We start from the raw sequence: 8,233 nt of genomic DNA, 5'->3' as shown, positions 1-8,233 counted from the left end.
TAATCCATGAATGCATTATTGGTTAATTGTGTTCATTTTAAGATTCTTTACGTTGCTTCTAGATCCTTGAACGTCCTTGCCCCACTCCTGCCCAGAGTTCAGGTCAGCTGATCAGTTTCTCCTGATCCTGGTTCTACCAAAATCCAAGCAGAAGCTCAGAGGGGAGAGAGCCTCAGCATACATGTTCCTGCTTTAATGATCTTATTGCTTATTTGAGTTATGTTCTATACTTATGTTGATGTGATGTACAGCACTTTGTAGGCCAGAGACGATCAGTGATAATAACGATAATAATGCTAATAATGATACTTCTGTCTGAAACAGATACACCCTAAAATACTTTTACTAATTCTTCTTCTTCATTAGAGTTGCATTAGCAGTACTGTAAGGGAAGTACACAAGTGCATGTCAAATCCATCCTGGAATGACTGTAGTGTTAAGTTGGTCACAGGTCTCCTCCATGGCTGGAATGAGGGGCCCCCGAGGGGGGGTTGGACGTCATTTCCCTCCATGTTGAGAAGAACTCAGCTGGATTCAGAAATTAAGAGTATGGTGGAGAGAACAGCACAGTGAATTAAGGATGCTGCTGGACCCGGTTCAGGACCTGCACAGAACACTGGGATGATGCCAGAAGGTGAGGTGTGTTTTAAGGGCCCATATTGGCCTAATGGAGGACTCCATCCAGGGTAATCACAGCCCAAAGCTTGATGGTACCTGCCGCTGACATTAATTCAATATACTAATGCGTATTTTATACATATATATATGTCTAGACTGGATGTGCCAGTGTGCTCATTGGCCAGGAACACATCAAATAATCATTTCTATGGCATTTTTATACGTACAAATGTTCTGCTGCTGGAGTTCAAAATGTTTGTGTACAAATTTAAATAAAACGTATAATTGGTTGCAAAATTATTAGTCTGTTTCTTAGCAATTATCGGCTACTTTTGGACGACAGTAAGGTGAAGCGATTGTCTGTGGCTAAACACAAGCCATAGAAACCTCTGGTGGGTCGCCATAGAAACCTCTGGTGGGTCGCCATAGAAACATCTGGTGGGTCGCCATAGAAACATCTGGTGGGTCGCCATAGAAACCTCTGGTGGGTCGCCATAGAAACATCTGGTGGGTCGCCATAGAAACATCCGGTGGGTCGCCATAGAAACATCCGGTTGGTCGCCATAGAAACCTCCGGTGGGTCGCCATAGAAACCTCTGGTGGGTCGCCATAGAAACATCTGGTGGGTCGCCATAGAAACCTCTGGTGGGTCGCCATAGAAACCTCTGGTAGGTCGCCAACATGTGGGCCTGTGGGCCAGTGGGCCAGTGGGCCCGTGGGCTCTACTGTGGGCCCAAAGGCCAGTGGGCCAGTGGACCCGTAGGCCAGTGGGCCCATGGGCCCGTAGGCCAGTAGGCCAGTGGGCCAGTGGACCAGTGGACCAGTAGGCCCGTGGGCCCGTAGGCCAGTGGGCCCGTGGGCCAGTAGGCCAGTGGGCCCGTGGGCCCGTAGGCCCGTGGGTCCGTGGGCCCGTAGGCCAGTGGGCCAGTGGGTCCGTGGGCCCGTAGGCCAGTGGGCCCGTGGGCCAGTGGGCCCGTAGGCCAGTGGGCCAGTGGGTCCGTGGGCCAGTGGGCCAGTGGGCCAGTGGGCCCGTGGGCCAGTGGGCCAGTGGGTCCGTGGGCCAGTGGGCCCGTGGGCCAGTGGGTCCGTGGGCCAGTGGGCCCGTGGGCTTTACTGTGGAGAAGGACGTGATGAGGAACCGTCTATGAAGCAGGAGGCTACGCAGACATTCTCCCTCTGACGCATGATATCAAGCATCCAAGCTTTAAAAACATTCAGACTCAATAAAATCTACGATTTAGCTGCTTCTTGCCAGCAGATAATTCCATCTGAAAGATGCCTGCGGGCCACATTATTCCTCTCATTCCTATAAAAGCCCGACATTCTTTACATTCAGCCAGATTGGAGATCAACGCTGTGACCATTATGCTCATCTTGCTGCTTCTTCCACCCCCTCCAATGATGCTCCAACAACTGGGTCACAAGAGCTGCAAATGAACCAGGAAAGAGTGTGAACATGTCAGGCGTGAGGCCCAACCACAGTGAGCGAGGCCTGCTCTTCTTCATCAGTGAGGTCTTTCAATGCTCCGAGGAATTAGAGAAGGTCCGCTGGACTCTGCTGCTCTCACTTGTTTCCACCTGGTTTTTCTACAGGTGAGATATGTGAGAGAAGAGGCTTCACTCATGAACAAACTCTGTGTTCTGGTACCAGGACCCCATACTGGATTAATAATAACTTCCTCTTCTGCCTCAGTTTTCATGACTGACCCACCTCATGTGAGCCAACAGAGAACTAGAAGAACTAGCAGAACTAACAGAAGCAGCATCTCGGTGGGGATCTTTAGCATAAATCAGGAGATCAGCCTGAGGAGGGAGAGTGTTGGGATCAGGGCAGGAGATCAGCCTGAGGAGGGAGAGTGTTGGGATCAGGGCAGGAGATCAGCCTGAGGAGGGAGAGTGTTGGGATCAGGGCAGGAGATCAGCCTGAGGATGGAGAGTGTTGGGATCAGGGCAGGAGATCAGCCTGAGGAGGGAGAGTGTTGGGATCAGGGCAGGAGATCAGCCTGAGGAGGGAGAGTGTTGGGATCAGGGCAGGAGATCAGCCTGAGGAGGGAGAGTGTTGGGATCAGGGCAGGAGATCAGCCTGAGGAGGGAGAGTGTTGGGATCAGGGCAGGAGATCAGCCTGAGGAGGGAGAGTGTTGGGATCAGGGCAGAAGATCAGCCTGAGGATGGAGAGTGTTGGGATCAGGGCAGGAGATCAGCCTGAGGATGGAGAGTGTTGGGAATGTTCATGCCAGCAGCAAAAAAAGTTGAGAGATCTTCAGGATTAATAATGTGATAATAATAATAATGACAATATGTGTCTGCATCTCATGACACTTTATCATATGGAGCTTCAAACGGCTTTTTTTCAGGCAAGAGGCGGGTTTGCGTAACACTTATATAATTATGGCGGTGCACGATAGATGGGAGGAGCCTCACCGTAGATGGGAGGAGCCTCTGAAGAAACAGAGCAGAAGAAGGAATCAGGAATCAGAGCCGAGCAGACAGGAAAACCTTCTCCCCAAGCCATCGTTGTTAAGTGACCCAGACGGCAAATATTGTGGTGCTGCCAGCTAAATGCTGCGGTGTGTGTGTGTGTCTGGATATAGAGACACCACACACACGCACGTATATGTGTGTGTGTGTGTGTCTGGATATCCAGAGACGCACACACACACACACACACGCATGTATATGTGTGTTTGTGTGTGTGTGCGTGTGTGTGTGTCTGGATATAGAGACACACACACACGCACGTACATGTGGGGGTGTGTGTTCCAGGCGAGGGGGGGGGCTCCCTCCAGGTAAGGGGGGGGCTCCCTCCAGGTAAGGGGGGGGGTGCTCCAGGTGCTCCACACATGGTGCGTTTACCTGTGGACATCTGCCTCAGCTGCTCTATTAAGGTGCTGGAGAGGTGATGGAGAAGCTAATGAATGTGTCCCCCCACCTCCCTTTGCCCCCCCCTCGCCCCCCCCACCTCCCTTTGCCCCCCCCTCGCCCCCCCTTTGCTCCCCCACCTCCCTTTGCTCCCCCACCTCCCTTTGCTCCCCCCTCGCCCCCCCTTTGCTCCCCCACCTCCCTTTGCCCCCCCCCCCCCCCCCCCCCCCCCCCCGCCCCCCCCTTTGCTCCCCCACCTCCTTTGCTCCCCCCACGCCCCCCCTTTGCTCCCCCACCTCCCTTTGCTCCCCCCTCGCCCCCCCTTTGCCCCCCCCCATCACACAGCTCACAGCTGAGATGAGTGGAAGTCAGGATCCTCTGTCTCCATTCAGAGTGAGTCTCTCCTCCTCATCTGTGCCATTTTCCATCAATAGCTTTGAGGAAATCTGCATCCAGGCTGCAGTTTGGAATGAAAGGCCTCTTTTGTTGTGAGGCCCACAGTGAGTGTAATGATCTCACACTGGAGAAACATGTGTGTTTTTCTCTTTGAAGCAAATTACATAATATGCTCATGTAAAACCTGAAAGCCTCCAGGGAAAAAGAGCATTCAGAGACATGAAGATGGCCACCTCTCTCCTGCCAGAGAAAAGCCTCCACGCTGGTTTGATGTGCTGAGAAGATCAGCTCGTCTTCAGCTCATCTGTCTGCAGGTGTGTAATGGGAGCAGCGTACAGCAATATATAACCTCATCTCCTCTCCCACATGCCCACGCCTGGAACCACACACACACACACACACACACACACACACACACACACAACACACACACACACACACACACACACACACACACACACACACACAGATGACACTTGATCAGTACTATTACATACGTTTGTCACTAATGAGGACAAATTCTACCATGCCAATAATGCAAATTAAGATATGAATGTTTATTTTAAATAATTCCTAGCTCACCAAATACTGATGAAGTTATTAGCAGCAGTAGCAACTGGGATCAATAACCCATGATGCCCTAAAGATGCACAATGCTACCTTCCATTTTTGACCGAACCATAGGCTAGCTGCGTGGTCCACGTTGGAAAAGCCCAGGATCTGGGGTGGTTAACAACCCAACAACAACACTAGGGGGCAGGTTGGGCACCAACATGTAACAAATCAGTTCCAAGCAGTCATTGACCAGGTGTTTGGGGTCGGGGTTAGGGCAGATAAAAATAAAGTTACTCACCCAGTTAGCTCAGCCATCTTAGCAACATTAGCGTAGCACAGATCCACTTTTGATCGACACAAGTCCATCACCTGGAGGGACCCTAACCCTGACCCTGACCCTAACCCTAACCTTAACCCTAACCCTGACCCTAACCCTGACCCTGACACTGACCCTAACCCTGACCCTGACCCTAACCCTAACCCTGACCCTAACCCTAACCCTGACCCTAACCCTAACCCTAACCCTAACCTGACCCTAACCCTAACCCTAACACTAACCCTCCATCACAGTTAAAGTGAGAGATGATCTAGTTAGTGTAATGTCGCCATCTTTCTGTTAACTGAAGGAATGGTTAGTTATTAAACGTCTACCAGGTATTTAAACGTCATATTTGAAGACAGACAGACAGACAGACAGGCAGGCAGGCAGGCAGACAGGCAGACAGGCAGGCAGGCAGGCAGGCAGACAGGCAGACAGGCAGGCAGGCAGACAGGCAGACAGGCAGGCAGGCAGACAGGCAGACAGGCAGGCAGGCAGGCAGGCAGACAGACAGGCAGGCAGGCAGACAGGCAGACAGGCAGACAGGCAGACAGGCAGGCAGACAGGCAGGCAGGCAGGCAGGCAGGCAGGCAGACAGGCAGACAGGCAGGCAGGCAGGCAGGCAGACAGGCAGACAGGCAGGCAGGCAGACAGGCAGACAGGCAGGCAGGCAGGCAGGCAGGCAGACAGGCAGACAGGCAGACAGGCAGGCAGGCAGGCAGGCAGGCAGGCAGCAGGCAGGCAGGCAGGCAGCAGGCAGGCAGGCAGGCAGGCAGGCAGGCAGACAGACAGACAGACAGACAGGCAGGCAGACAGACAGACAGACAGACAGGCAAGGATTCCCAATAGGGACGTATAGATAGGTCGGGATAACGGCTCGTCACCTCATTCACCTGAATGTAGTAACATACAGGTTTCAATACTATTCTAGGAAGCACTTCCTCGAAAAGTGATAGATCACTACTAAATGATCTATCACACATTGATCACACATCGATCACACATCAATCACACATCAATCACACATCGATCACACATCGATCACACATCGATCACACATCTATCACACATCACACATCTATCACACATCTATCACACATCTATCACACATCTATCACATCACACATCTATCACACATCGATCACACATCGATCACACATCTATCACACATCTATCACACATCACACATCTATCACACATCGATCACACATCAATCACACATCTATCACACATCGATCACACATCTATCACACATCTATCACACATCTATTACACATCTATCACACTCTATCACACATCTATACACATCTATCACACATCTATACACATCTATCACACATCACACATCTATCACACATCAATCACACATCTATCACACATCGATCACACATCAATCACACATCTATCACACATCTATCACACATCACACATCTATCACACATCTATCACACATCTATCACACATCTATCACACATCTATCACACATCTATCACACATCACACATCTATCACACATCTATCACACATCTATCACACATCTATCACACATCACACATCTATCACACATCAATCACACATCTATCTGGGCCATTAATGCTTGGCTAAGTTCTCGGCTTTAATGCTCTTCAGCATTCGCTGGCAGTATTTCCATGTGGTTGGTAACCCTATAGAACATTTCATCCCCAACATAGGCCCCGTGGGGCTTCACGCGTTGGCTACAGCAAGAGAAGAATTCACCACGATGGGATTTTAGGTATAGTTAAGCCCCGAACAGCCCATGGGCCTCACCGCTCCATATGGCCTTGGTGACTCCAGGGTTTTCCCGTTTGCCTAGTACGCAGGTTTTTCTAAGGTAGCTCTGGTGCGCGGTTTCACCAGATTCCTGTGGAGGACAGAAGACTGCTGTGATTACAGCCCTAACCCTTTTGACCTGAAAGGGGCGCTGCAAGCTTTTCAGAGGCTGATGGACTCCGTTTTGGGTGACCTCCCATTCGGATTTGTCTCTCTGGACGACATTCTGGTGGCTGACAAGCTTCTGGTGCACTTGAAACAGATTTTACGTCTTGAAGAGCAAGGCCTCAAGGCCGAAGCGCCAGTTCGGACTGGCCCGGCACATGCAATGCAGGCATCCATCTCAATTGGAATCAATCAATCAATCAATCAATCAATCATCAATCAATCAATCAATCAATCAATCAATCAATCAATCAATCAATCAATCAATCAGGTGGGAAGACGTAGGTTTTGTGAGCTTCAGGAGTGTTTTAGTGTAGAATCACTTTGAACTTTATCACTGGTCTAAAAATGAGTGAGAGAACCACCGCTCATCCGCTCTTTCAGTTAATGCATGTATCTGTTGCTAAGGAAACTATACACAGCGAATATTTGATGACAGAAACTGTGAGGAGAAAAGAGGTGGGTGAGGGTTACTGGATTTACCACTGATGTTATTTATGAAGAAGATTAGGAAGGGTTAGTGTTGGGTTAGGGTTAGTGTTGTGGTTAGGGTTGGGTTAGGGTTAGGGTTGGGTTAGGGTTAGTGTTGTGGTTAGGGTTGGGTTAGGGTTGGGTTAGGGTTAGTGTTGTGGTTAGGGTTGGGTTGGGTTAGGGTTAGTGTTGTTGTTAGGGTTGGGTTAGGGTTAGGGTTAGGGTTGGGTTAGGGTTAGTGTTGTTGTTAGGGTTGGGTTAGGGTTAGGGTTGGTTAGGGTTAGTGTTGTTGTTAGGGTTGGGTTAGGGTTAGGGTTGGGTTAGGGTTAGTGTTGTTGTTTACTTTGGTAGAATTCTTTTAGTGCTGAGTAGTTTAGACTTTTCGTTTGGATTTAGCCCACATCATCAGTTTTTCCCGGTTTTTATATATATTTATACACATACATATATGAGTACTAGCTGAGTCTGCTCCTTTGTTCCTGAACATTCTTCAAAGCCGTGCTACTTCTCCTTTGTTCCACACATTAGCGTCGTGTAGCAAAGCTTTCTGTCCAGGAACGCTAAGAGACTATTCCGCTTCCTTTTCCTCTTTGGGAAATCTGTTCCTCCAAAGAGCTCTTGAAGATACCAAACTTCTGAGAGCATCTGCAGTGTTTTTGTAGTTTCATTTGTACAATGTAGTTTTTGACTGTAAGATAGTAATTTGCTCACCTCTTGTGGGTCTCGATTGCACAGGCGATTCACCGTAAGTTGCTACGGACAAAACCACCAAATGACTGAGATGTGAAACAGAAATGTAACGGAGACCAAAGAGGTGGAGTGTTTAACAGATATTGGATCAGCTGAAGCATTTTAACCAATTCAAATCAACATGTTGGATTCTAACACTACAGGTGACTATAGATGGATTAAATTGGTTAAAAGCTGGTTAAAAGAAACCCAGTCCCCCAAAACTCCCTTTAAAAGGAAGAAAACCACGAGCAGGACTGACTGGCTGGCTGGCTGGCTGGCTGGCTGGCTGACTGACTGACTGACTGACTGACTGACTGACTGACTGAC

This window comes from Takifugu flavidus, chromosome 6 (genome assembly GCF_003711565.1).
Source record: "Takifugu flavidus isolate HTHZ2018 chromosome 6, ASM371156v2, whole genome shotgun sequence".
In the NCBI taxonomy this organism is placed as follows: Eukaryota; Metazoa; Chordata; class Actinopteri; order Tetraodontiformes; family Tetraodontidae; genus Takifugu; species Takifugu flavidus.
Note: the sequence above shows the minus strand (reverse complement) of the source record.